Raw genomic sequence first — 13,094 nt, 5'->3', positions numbered from 1 at the left:
TTAAGTTATTTTGCAGTCAGGTAAGTTTTACAGCTTTGCTTCAGCTTTACTACTTAAACTTTTATTCTGTCTGTCCTTTTGCTGATCCTCTATTTTGATTTCTTTTGCCACCCATCTCTCATGTTGCCTTCCATTTAAAGCATCGTTCTGTTCACCAAGTTCTTCAGCACGTTTGTTTAAATATAACTGATATTAAAACCAAGCAACCATGCAATTCTGTAGCATGACATTCAGCTTTTCTGATGTTCCATTAGTATTTATTACTCACAATTTGTGGGGGATTAGAGGGGAATTCTTCATCAATTTATGAAGCACATACCATTACAAAGACTCTATGCGTACATACAGTGACAAGCAGTTAAACATCCAGAAGAAGAGCAGCCAGCAGGAATAATGGTAATAAAGAAATAATGGCTTAGGTTTGAAGAAGAGCCATCATACACAGAACTGGTATTGACACTGGAGAGCAAGAAGCAGGTGGGTGGTCCCAGTGGTGCTGTGGGTGCAAAAATGAAGATACACTACCTGCCAGATGCCTGCTACAGTAAAGGACCAATCTATACAATTCTCTCAGGAACATCTGGATTGTGATAATGTAACATTGAAGCTTTTTGAGAGAGTTACAATTTTTAATTAGTACACACTACTGCTAAAAGTTTCAGCTTAGAATTAACAGTTTTATTAGAGCCTGTCTACAGCTTCCCACGAAACAAAACTTAAAAAGATATCGAACAACTCTTCTGAAAATTTGAGATTTCTAAACCTTAGGTATATTTCTAAGTTAATTATCTTGAGAAGAAAAATCCAGACATAAACCCATGGCACAGAAAACTTGGATTAGCTGTTACTTAGCTCTTCCCCACAATTTAAGTGGTTAAAACAGAAAGTACACACATGGCTTAGAAACTGTTATTGAAATAACTACATACAATCTTGTATATGCATTCACAGACCTATTTAATATAGCAGAAAAAGTAACTTAGGTGTTGTTTTTCTGAATGCAGTGATGCTAAAAGTGTCAAAAACTTTCTATGTACCAAGCTGCAGAACTATAGAACTTAAAAAGACACTATAAAGTGGTGCAGTAACACCAGGTATTACCAGAAAACTACACCAGAATTAAGTTAGGAAGAGATAATTAAAATAGCTACAAGTTCAAGTTCCAACCCTGCCACAATACACATACTTATTTTTAAGCTGACTGGACATTTAAAAGCCTAAACAAAAAAGAGATACCATGTGCCATGGGCTTATGTTAACACTGCTAATAAAGATTATATTTCTGTATTTCCCAACATTCCTGTTTGTAAACTTGCCTTACACTGATGATTGCATAAATTTTCTGCAAGTTCTGAAGTTCTTTTTCAAGTCATATCCTCACTATAAATATGGTGAGTAGCAAATTAAAAAAAAGCATACAGCTTTCAGAAACACACCAGTTCTTATCCAATCCATGGAGAAATAAATGGATGGAAGCAGCATGATGATGAGCTTCTTAAATCAAAAGGGAATTCATCACTGTTATATCATCAGTATTTATCTTCCCCAAGAAAAATCAAATAAGTTAGTTTTCTAGAGAATTATGACTAAGTAATGGATATAATAGCTAAAAAAAGGGGAACATTTGATGTGTGCTTCTTCCAGAATTAATTTTCAACCTTTTTTTAAAATCTTAGCAATGAAAAGTATAATTACGTGCTATTACAATTATTAGCATACAAACAACGTAAGTGGAAACATAAACATACCATATCTTTCCAGAGCTGCAGAATCTTGTTCTTTCAAATTCTAAAATGGACTTCTACAGTTCTTGTACCTATAATGCAAAACATTACAATTCAGTTTTTGCACTATGCTCCATAGCTATCTGAAGCTCAACACAACTCAAGACAATACATTCAGAAGTGCCTATTTGATTAGTCACAAGTCTGCAACTAAAGGAAACAGAATCAAAGAATGTGTCAAGTCAGAAGGGACCTACAAGGATTATCATACCAAACTCCATGCTCCTCACAGGCTACCTAAAACTAAACCATATGAAACTAAACCACACTTCTCATAAAAAAGCACAACAGAAAATAAATGTTACATTAAATAAACTACAAAAGCATTAAGTTCATACACACAGTGTTCCCTAATCTTTCCCCTTCAGTAGTGATGCAATAGAGTTTTACAATTCCATTCATCCAGTTCATTACAAATACCAATTTCCTTTCTCTTTTCCACCCTTTAATTTGTCTTTTCTTTTCTTTAAGAACTGACATTTATAACAGGAAAAAAAAAAAACTCAAAAGAAATCACAGATAGAACCAATCTTTGTTCTGGGTGCATAAAACTGCTGGAGTTCACTATGCTTTTCTATAAATTCATTTTCAGATATGTCATAATTAACCAGGGACTAAAACATACTTGAAATTTTTTCAACAAACACCTAGAAGCACAGCCAGCTTCAAGGGAAAAGGTAATAGAAACAGACATATATGTGTATAACCAAAGAAAGACATGGGCTGCGGATTCTCCATCACCGGAGGTGTTCAGAACCAAGCTGGATGGGTCTCTCAGTAACCTGGTCTAGTGAAAGGTGCCCCTGGCCATGAAGGAGGTTTGTAACTGGATTTTTCTTTAAAGTTCCACTATCAACCCAAACCATTCTCTGATTCTATGAAATCTACTAATTACTTTCCAAAAATGTTAGTAATTTGGCACAGAATATCACATTTTCAGTACTGTGAAGATTTAATACATAATTTCTTGGCTTAAAATTCTATTAAGAACAAACAAATCCAGTGCAGCTGATTTAGGCTTATCTCCAACACAGATCAGGGTTTCCACACAGGAAACCCCGATCTGGTTACCTTAATAGTACATTCAGTTTTATTTTAAAAGTTGTCAAACCAGCAAGAAATCATTTAGTGTCAGGGGTCAAATTCTTTATCAGGGAACTGAAATGGGGTGATCTTGGGCCAGTTTTACAACTAAAGCTCTAAGCACTAACAATGTGAGCACACTTTTTTGTATTTCAAAAAAAAATTGTTATGTACGGTACCCTACAAATTCTGTGAAAAAAGACTGCTATTTCAACAAACAATTCTACCAATTATTTAGCTTTTTGTACAGCTAGGATTACTGTGTTAATGATATGCAACTGCATCAATAAAACTTTACTACTATTCTGGAAAAAAAAGAAAAATTTATCTGAACAACATGAGACAGTAACTGACAATCTTCCTGCTTGCAAGTAGCACTTCCACTCCATATCCACAGCAGAAATCCAAAATCCTTATATTCTACTAAAGAATAATTCTTCATTCACAGTGGTGCCATTAGACAAACTCAGTTAAAAGTACTCTGACAAATAAAACCAATATTTTCACACCTTTTGTTGCAGGACTTCCAGATTCAATGCATACATTTGTTCCTGTACAGACACAGAGCAGTATCATCTGTATAAAATTCTCTCATTCTCCTCTAAGATACAAAAGCACAAATTTTCAATGTGCACAGAGTAGGAGGACAGCACCAAGTACAGCATAAAAAAGTATTGCAAATACATCTACCAGGAATCTGATGATTATTGCCTGGCAATAGAGACAAAAAAAAAAAAAAAAAAAAGGTTCCCAACAGAACTGAAGCTATGGAGTAACACAGGACCATACAATTGATAGAGGAAACAAGGCCATAACAGAGGAGATGTAGACAGTTCTTTGCATATAACACACAGCAAAAGAAGAGCAAATCCAACAACACAAAACTGAAGTTCCTGGACTTCCAGTTCTTCTCCTTCAGTCTCTCCCCACCAGCTACCACTAAGGCAGAACAGAGTTCAGCAGTCTACTAAGTCTAAAGTCTACATTTGCTCAAGGGCTACATGACAAAAGGAAATAAGGCTCTGTAATGCTCACCTAAAAGGAATGAAAATGATTTCATGAAGTCAGATGTACTTCAACATACACCTTCAGTATACTTAACTAGCACTAAGCCACATCTAGCTAAAAAAATGCAAATGACAATGTGACTAAAATGTGGCCAACCTTACTGCTTCCACTCCACGTTAAAAAAATCTTGACCAATCACGTGAACAGAGCCAAAAAAGCTGCTTGTTTACAACTGTATCATACATTTTCAACAAGAAAAGGAGAGTTCAAGGCACACTGAATTATACTAACACAGAGTAAAGCTCTGAATTACCCACATTGTAGTATACAGAATTACAAAATATTTAAGAAATTAATTATAAATTACAAAAAATTTTGCAACTCTCATGTCTGGCTTGATAAGAGATATAATGAAATAATTTCTATAAGGTGCTTAGATTATATTTTCCACTTGTGATTTTGAGTCGTTGTGTTTGTCTGGTTTTATCCAATAACTGTAATACAACAGGAATAGAAGAAAAAACTGAGAGCGCTACCCTAAAAAAATAATACCTAGTATTATAAATTTCCTGATACAGTTTCAAATACTGAAGTTCAATTCAGAACAATTTTCTTCCACAACTAACATTCTTAACAGTAAACTAAAATCACATTAGCCAAGTAAAAAACAAGTATTCACAAACATCCTTCTTTCAATCAGATATTCAGGTTATAGGAATTACACAAATGGAGTATTTTTCACAACCTTACTATGGAAAGGGCTCAATCTTTGCAAGCAAGAAATGCCAGGGTTTCACAGAAGTGATACACTCTCTCAGGAGCTCCCTCGTCCTTGAAATCTGATGGAATTTGCAGGTTGTGTGGACTCTTAAGAATTTCTATTGGCTACAACAAGCAAGTTGTGCTACACCAGCTGAAACACAATGTGTTGCTACTCAGCCGGTGTACACTAGCATGCCTTGGAGTTTCAAAAAATAAACCTGGGTGTACACTCATAGTAAAGCACAATATTCATCAGCAAGACTTTGGACATGAGATTTCACTATGAAAAAACAAGCAATCATTATCTGAAGATAGCTATACAAATATAAAAAATGAAGAATTGTATTGGAACCAGAAATTCTGAGGCAGTGACAGATCTCTTCAGTAATATTTAGCTTTGCAGAAATTTTTGATTTCTTTTAAAAGAATGGTAAATACCACGTTGTAAAACAGAAATATTTAAAGCATTAGTTAGCTCAAACATACAACCAACCATAATGCAAAAGCAAAACTTCTCTACAACTATGATAGCCTTTCTTGAAGTATTTTGACCTATGTCCCATTCGAGAAGTTCAGTTCCTTTAAGAGCCACTCCACCACCCACTAACAGCCCAAGCCTGCTGAACTGCAGCTGCTCCAACCTGGGTCCCAGGGAGCATTCCAGAGCAGGAGTACACAAGCAGTGCCAGAGCCTGGCTGCCTGGACAAGCCTGGCATCTCTCAGTGCCTTGCAAGCTTGGCAACACAAGATAGATCACTCTTGTGCCTCCCCTGCACACAGCTCCTAAGGGTAAGGGAGAAGGTGTCTCTCATCCTGACCTCCTCATTTCATCGATTTCTTAGGGGTAATGATTATCAAGGAACTATTAAGAAGTCCTAAAAGCTGTCTGCCAAAGGCAGCAAAGAGCATGGCCTTCTCTGTGGAGAGATGAACCAGCTTCACACCTAGAACTCTAGCTCGATCAGAAGTCCTGTCACAGTCCTCACACAACACCAGAATGAAATGCAAACTACGTAGACTAATCACTGCCAGACCATTATGCAACAACCACCAAACCCAAACAGACGTTCTGTAATTTTCTGCTTTTGATCCTACTGATCCACAGGCCACCAAGACCAAATTTCCTTTGGGTTTCAAACCACTCTTTAGTTTTTGATACTTAAATTTTGTGTTTAGTTGTTCAGGTCACAGCTCTGACATTCTGTCATGAGGAAGGAACATGAAGGCACAGAGAGGACAGGAAGATTTGAGACAGTCAGCATGGCTTCATCAAGGGCAAGTCCTGCTGCACCAACCTAGTGGCCTCCTATGACAGAGTGACTGCATCAGTGGACAAGGGAACAGCTACCGATGTCATCTGTTTGGACTTCTGTAAGGCCTTTGGTCCCCACAACACCCTCCACCCTACATTGGAGATATAATGGATGGACTCCTTGGTGGATGAGGAATTGGTTGGATGGTTGCATAGAGAGGGTAGTGGTCAATGGCGTAATGTTCAGATGGACATCAATGACAAGAGGTGTCCCTCAGGGGTCCATACTGAGACTGTATTGTTTAGGAGCTTCATCAGTGACAGACAGTGGCACTAAATGTACCCTCAGGAAACCTGCAAACAATACTAATCTGTGTGGTGTGGCTGATACACCTGAGGAATGGAATGCCATCCAGAGGGACATGGACAAGACTGAGAAGTGGGCTCATGGGAACCTCATCCAGTGAGGCCAAGTGCAAGGTCCTGAACCTGGGTTGGGACAACCCCTGGTATCAATACAGGCCAGGGGATGAGGGAATTGGCAGCAGAAGTAATTACAGAAGAACTTGGAGATCCTGGTTGTTGGAAGGCCAGCCTTGTCCCAGCAATGTGTGCTTGCGGTCCAGAACAGATCCTTGGCTGCTTCAAGAGCAGCATGGCCAGCAGGCTGAAGGAGACCAACCAGTCCGCCCCTCTACTCCTCTGAGACCCCACCTGTGGTGCTGCATCCAGCTCTGCAGTCCTCAGCACACGACAGACACGCACCTGTTGGAGCAAGTCCAGAGGAGGGCCACAAAAATTATCACCGGGCTGGAGCAGCTCTCCTATGAAGAAAGGCTGAAAGAGTTGGCATTGTTCAGCCTGAAGAAGAGAAGGATCTGGAGACACCTGTTTGCTTTCGTTTAATACTGAAGAGGAGCTTACAAGGCAGTGGAAGACAAACTTTTTATAAGGGCCTGCTATGACAGGAGGTAATGGCTTTTAACTAAAAGTAGATTAAGACTAGATGTAAGACAGTAATAAAAAAAAAAAAAAAAAAAAAGGGTGGTAAAACACTGGAACTGGATTGCCCAGGGGTAGGAGATGCCCCATCCCTGGAAATATACACCGTTAAGCTGGACGGGGCTCTCAGCAACCTGATCTATTTGAGAATGTCCCTGCTTATTGCAGAGGAATTTGGACTAGATGACATTTAAAGGTCCCTTCCAACCTAAACTATTCAAAGTCTGTGGAAAAAAAAAAAAGAAGAAAAAAAAAAGAAGTAATGCACTCCATATCAAGCAGTCAAGTGGTACATCAGCTCAACCTGTCCTGTATCTACCACCATGTAATCCACTTCTGAGTGACAGTCCCACTTTCTGTCATACTACATGAGATAAATATGATTCTCAGAAGTAAATTATGTTAGTACACAGAGAATGTTTTTAAAGTTATTTGAATGGATGCAAATAGCAACGCTTTTCAATGAAAAGTATTGGGACAGCTACATAGTGTAAATTCCCTTCTCAAGCCACCAGATCAAAAAAATATATATATAAAAGTTTTGCTTTGCTAACTAGAAGTTTCTCTAAAAAAACATATTTCTGTTCTAAGGAAATGCAAGTAGCTTCAAAAGAAGCAGATCACTCCTCTTACCTAAGACAGTGAAGTGAGGGTCCAGAAGGGAGCCACCCATTTAGTTCCACTCAGATGAACAACTGCAGCTTCTCCTAATTCTTCACCACTCTGTAAAATATGGGTAAAGAACCATGCAGGATGGTAACGGAAAGAGTATTGGTAAAGACTGACTTTCACTCCCTTCCTCCATTCAGCAGTTTGCATAATACAGGGAAGCAGGCTCAACCTATTAAAGTAAGTAAGAAGTAGTTAATGCTTCCTTTAAGAGATTCCTTCATAAGAGTATTTGTTAGACAGAACTATGATAGTATTTAATTTATAATGTAATTTTGCGCCCAGCAAGTTATTTTGTCGATAAGCTCTATCCCTCCTAACCACAGGAAGGTGTTGCTCTTCAAAAATAGCAATTTAAAGTGCTATTTAGTCAGATGTTACACTGCCAAACCTGAATCCTGGATCTCAACATTATTTTTCATATTCTTCCTATAAAGTTATTTTCCTGAAGAACTGTATCACCAGCTGATGTAGCTACTGAAGTGGTGCTTCATTGCAAATGTTACCTTCAGACTGTATTTGCTGACTTTCTGCTAACCAACCAGATATGTTACACACATTACTATTCCTATGAAACAGCTTTTTTTTCAAACTTTTACTCATGGGCAACACAGCCTTATGAGGCCATCAGGCACTGCCTGTTAATATAAGAAGTTAAAGCAGTAAATGTTAAGGTCAAAGTATTTAAGGTGATAAAATTCACTTCAAACATGTGATTTGCTCACTGCTGTTATCTCTGGGAACCACCTATTTAGCACAGCTTATAGAACTTCTGTGAGGGGGTAATTTTTTTTTAGGAAGTAAACAACATACTCTAGGTTTTTTCGTTATAGACCCTGATAGCCAATGTATTACTCTCCTCCTTCCAGGGACAAATCAGAATTAGTGACAGAAAACCTTTTAACACTGCTTCACTAAAAAATTCACAGCTACCTTAAATACACTGGATACTTCAGAAAAATTGTAAATAACACCTCCTTTGTTTAAAAATCAATATCAATTCATTAATTAGAGTAAATGCTTGGCCCACACTACCATAAAGTAAGACTGATGCTGGAAATGAGATCTGTGCCTACATACTTTATGAATTGTTCCCTTTTCCATCAATTACATGTTCTATTTTTAAGAATTAGTGGCTTTTATCTTCAGGTGTATGAGTACACTGGTGTGGGGAGGGAAAAAGACATTTCCTGCATTTAAAAGAAGATGAATTCTCTCGGGACATTTGCTAAGTAAACCAAAACTAAAACTAACAGAGGGAGGAAAAAAAAAATCTTTCCTGCACAGCAAAAATTAGGATGATGAATATTTACAAAAACATAAAAACTGAATTAATTCCATTATAAGTGTCACATCATGTACTATGCTACTTATTGTTTATAGAAAATGTTATATATTAAAACATGTTCACAATTAAACATGTTTATAACTTAAAATTCAACTCAAAGGTATTTCCACCCCTGTTATTTATCTGGTTAAGCAGTACCTATGAGTTCCAAGACCTAGTGAAGAATATGTCAACAAAGGACATAATTATAATGAAACATGCATGATTTTATACTGTATGTGCTGGGTCCTAGTGGTACACATGACATTTTATACTTTCAAAAGAGAAATTAAACTATATGAAAAAGAACATGGTTTATTTTCTCAGGTTAATTAAAACCATCAGGGACAATTTGCAGGTGCTGTAACAGGGACTTCAACAGGCTGAGAACATCCATAGACAGATTCAACACAGACACAGAGTTTTTAATTCCATTCACAAAAGGATCACCATTCCTACGTTTTTTAACAGCAGCAGCAATCAAAAAAAAAAAAAAAAAAAAAAAAAAAAAAAAAAAAAAGACCAGAAGTCTTGTTTGTAATTTTAAAAAAGGATCAAACTCACATAACTTTAGACTTCTGAAGAGGACTTGGACTGAGAAATCTAGGCTTTAAAACTAAAACACTGCTGTTCAAGCCTTACTATTTTGACAAAGTCACAGAACCATACCCTGAAATAAACCCTAACAAATCATTCATAAACATTCATTTTGGTATCTAGCTTGGTGCTTTTATTTCTATACTCTTGGGAGATGCTCAGGACACTCCAATGAGAAGAAACAGCAAACACCTCTAACAAACAAAATGAACTTCTTAATTCCAGCAGGAAAGATGCTACATTAAATAGCAAACACTTAGAGTGGAATGGAAAGTATTTGTAAAACAGAGATGAAGCATATGTAATATCGTATAGAAAAAATTTCAATTAAAACTATCAGCTCTGTAAATATAAGTAGTGGACTAGATTTTCTTTCAGTATTTTTCTGTCCTGAGTTACAGAATGATACTGCACTACAAACTGCATCTGTTTTAAAAGACAAATACAGTTTTGTGACAGTGACAGTTTTCTCTGCATATCCATATCAATTTAGCAATACACATTTCATACTTTCAACTCAACACAATTAACCTGAGTTTTGCCATATTTTCCAGTTTCTAAAAGGAACCTTCAACTGTTCCCACAATGAAAGTGCACAGCTATTCAGAGCCAACATCTAAACCAAGCAGTTTGTGAGAACTGTAAGCCCATTTTCCAACAGTTTTCATCCTTATCAAATAGTACCTTCTCACTACCTCCATAATTTCCCTCTCCTCCCATCACAAGTGTCTAGCAACACACTACAACTCAGAGCATGGCTTTTCCCTTAGCAGATTCCTTAGCAATCTCTCTAACTGGATGCTATTTGCATGAATTAGGAACTTAATCTTATCTTTCAGGCCTCTCCTTTTCAAACCAGTCAGCTAGTTAAAAAAAAAAAAAAAAAGAGAAAGAAGATAAATTGACAGTACAATCACGCAAGTCTTACTTTGTTAAGAAATCAAAGCTAAATAGAGGTACAAAGTTTCCACTGACAAACTTTCTGCCAGACATGCAAGAAGCACGTAAAACCACTCTGAGAAGCTGATTTCTCACAGGGCTCCAGGTTTGCAGACTCTTGCTGAAGCAGCTAAGTTTCCATACAGACAGAGGGACCATCCCTTAAGTGATGTGTAAGACACGCTTAGTTCCAGAATTAGACCAACACATTACACAGAAGGAAACATAAACAAGTGTTTCCATTAACTGGATAAAAAAAAAGGAATAACTAAGCAAGTCTATACATTACAGGTTCTTGTTACTTAAAGGAGAATTGTGAAACATATTTTGTTTCTTAAGCAGCAGTAACTTCTGAATGACTACAACACATCATTTAGACACCTGATTTTGTAAATCAACAATGAACTGTAACATCCCTTAACAGAAATACTGTAAGTATGCTTAAAAACTGAAGCCCAGAAAGTCCTGCAGTCAGGAGCGACAGATCACATGCATCAGCAAGGCAGCCTGCTCAAAGGTTCAGATCCAACTCTTCAGAGTGGACAGAAGGTAACACAAGCCCTTCTGATCAGACCCACTTTGTCAAACAGGCCTTGGCCACTAGTTAGGAGACCCTCGCAGTACTTCCCACTCCGGCAGCCGGCCGCGCCGACGGCACCGAGCCGTCCCACGGCCGCAGCAGCCCCGAAGAGCAGTCACCAAAACGGGAAACTGAGGCAGGGGCAGGCTGGGTTCACCCAAGGTCGCCCAGCGAGCTCGGTCTCCCCGAGGGGACGGGAGAAGCTCGGAGCCACCCGCCCGCCCGGCCTTCCCGGGGCGGCCCCGCACCCATGCGTCTCACGGCGCGGAACGAGAGGACCCCCGGGCTGCCGCCTTCCCCTCGCCGGCGCGGGGGAGCTGGCAGGGCCGCCTCCCTCCCCTTCAGGGCCAGCGTGAGCCGGGCGCCATCCCCGCTCCCGGCCCTGCGCAGCGCCCACACCGACCTGGGCACCTCGGCTGCTGCTCCCGGGAGCTCCCGCCGCCACTGCCGCCCGGGCTCATGCGGGGGCCGCGCCGCACTCGGGGCCGGGCCGCGGGCAAGGAGGCGCCGCCGCCGCTGCTGCTGCTGCCGGTGCCGCCGGAGCCGCGGCCTGGCGGGGCGGGGAAGGAGAGGCGGGCGGACGGGCCGGGCCGGGCGGGCGCGTCTCCTCCTCCTGCTCCTGTGTCGGCCGGGCCGCGCTCAGCGCGAGTCCCGCACCTCCATCTTGGGACAACGCGGATGTCGGCGCGGCGCAGGCTCGGGGCGCGCGGGGGGGCGCGCGGGAAGCAGGGAGGGAGAGAAGGAGGGAGGACCGGCCGTGTCCCGGCGTGCAGCGCGGGCGGGGGCGAGGCGAGGCGCGGCGCGGCGGCGCGCTACCCACCGCGGGCAACCATAGAGAGCTGACAGGCCGCGCCTTCCGGCCGTGTGCACTCGCGGCGGCGCCCGGCGGAAGAGAGGAACGGAGGACGCGCCTGCGCGTCCGCGCGCGAGGCAGGGGCCGCCATGTTGGAAGAGGGCAGGCAGCGCGGGGCGGGGCTCGGGGGTTGCGCGTGCGCTCGCGGTTGCGCGTGCGCTCGCGCAGGGTGCGGGGGCCACCCGTGTGAGGGGCGGTGTGAGGGAACCGGGGAGTGGGTACGCCTGTACATACACATCTGTATAAACGTACATAAATGCACACGTACGCACATGTACTCGAACATGTACAAATATAAACATACACGGGTGCACACGCACACCTACTGACCCACACACAGGTGCCCAGCCGCACACAGCCCTGGAGGCCGGCGGGCAGCTCAGGGACTGGTGGCACAGCAAGGGGCCATCGCTGCTGCGGGCAAAGAGAGTGACCGCCACCAGCTCCGAGTCCCTCGGCAGGTCCCCGCCAGAGCCCAGCCTGCCCAGGGTTTATCGGGTTTAATCTGGGCAGGGAGCCATGGCCGAAGTTGGCAGAAGTGAGCAGTGGAAGGGGAGCGGCCCGTGACCTCTGGAGCGGAGCCCATGCCGGAGCCATGTGTCAGCTAAGGCATGAGAGGACAGGCAGTGCCAGGCCTGGCCAGCCCTGCCGGGTCTGGCCCCTCCCAGGCAAGGGAGCAGAGGACGGAAGACCGAGAGCTGCGTGACCCATAGGTGGCAAAGCATGGGGAGAGCGTTGTTGTCCCAGCCTGCAGCGCTGGGCGAAGAGCCACCACGGTGTAAATTTAGGTCATCAAATGCCTGGTGCTACTCAAACCTAGCATCTTGGGGAACACAGAGGGCAGAACTGGCTGGTGGGGCTGAAGGGTCGGGGGCCGGGACCTGGGGATGCAGCCCAAGGGTGGACAGCAAACCCTCTGGTCCTGTGCAGCCTTGCGTGACACCTGGCTCTCTCCTCTGCCCCATGCATCATTTTTCCATTGCCTCTTGGGCCATTTCTTTCCTTCTCCTACGTACACCCAGGCCTATGTGTTGCAAGTACACTTTTTGTGTGATGTTAAAAAAGCACGAGTAAAAGTCGTGTTTTGGTATGTGAATATTAAGAACCGTTTGATCAAATAGTTTTAAAACTGGGCAATGCATGCAAAATTTTACTTTTTTTGGATATTGACGTTTTAAAGCTTTAAATATGTAGAGCTACAAGCATAGAAGGGGGAGGAGTAAGTAGGAAAAAAAAA

General features: G+C 41.9%; 1 protein-coding gene across 11 annotated transcripts in view; it reads right to left on the bottom strand.

Annotated features, from left to right (window-relative positions):
• UBE3A (ubiquitin protein ligase E3A) overlaps nucleotides 1–11,873 on the bottom strand; it is a 57,619-nt gene extending 45,746 nt beyond the window's left edge. For 6 of the 11 annotated variants that reach the window (XR_010079705.1, XR_010079706.1, XM_063392532.1 and 3 more), the window contains exons 1-2: nucleotides 11,408–11,868; nucleotides 1,749–1,816 (exon numbers count right to left, since the gene is read on the bottom strand). The gene's annotated coding sequence lies outside the window, so the exon portion shown is untranslated. Of the gene's footprint in view, nucleotides 1–525; nucleotides 581–1,748; nucleotides 1,817–7,525; nucleotides 7,734–11,407 lie in introns of all 11 variants that reach the window. The other 5 variants (XM_063392533.1, XM_063392537.1, XM_063392535.1 and 2 more) reach the window with 4 other exon arrangements.
• Between the last annotated feature and the right edge of the window lie 1,221 nt (nucleotides 11,874–13,094).

Source organism: Prinia subflava, chromosome 3, assembly GCF_021018805.1.
Source record: "Prinia subflava isolate CZ2003 ecotype Zambia chromosome 3, Cam_Psub_1.2, whole genome shotgun sequence".
NCBI lineage: Eukaryota > Metazoa > Chordata > Aves > Passeriformes > Cisticolidae > Prinia > Prinia subflava.
Note: the sequence above shows the minus strand (reverse complement) of the source record. Positions and strands in the feature narration are given on the sequence as shown.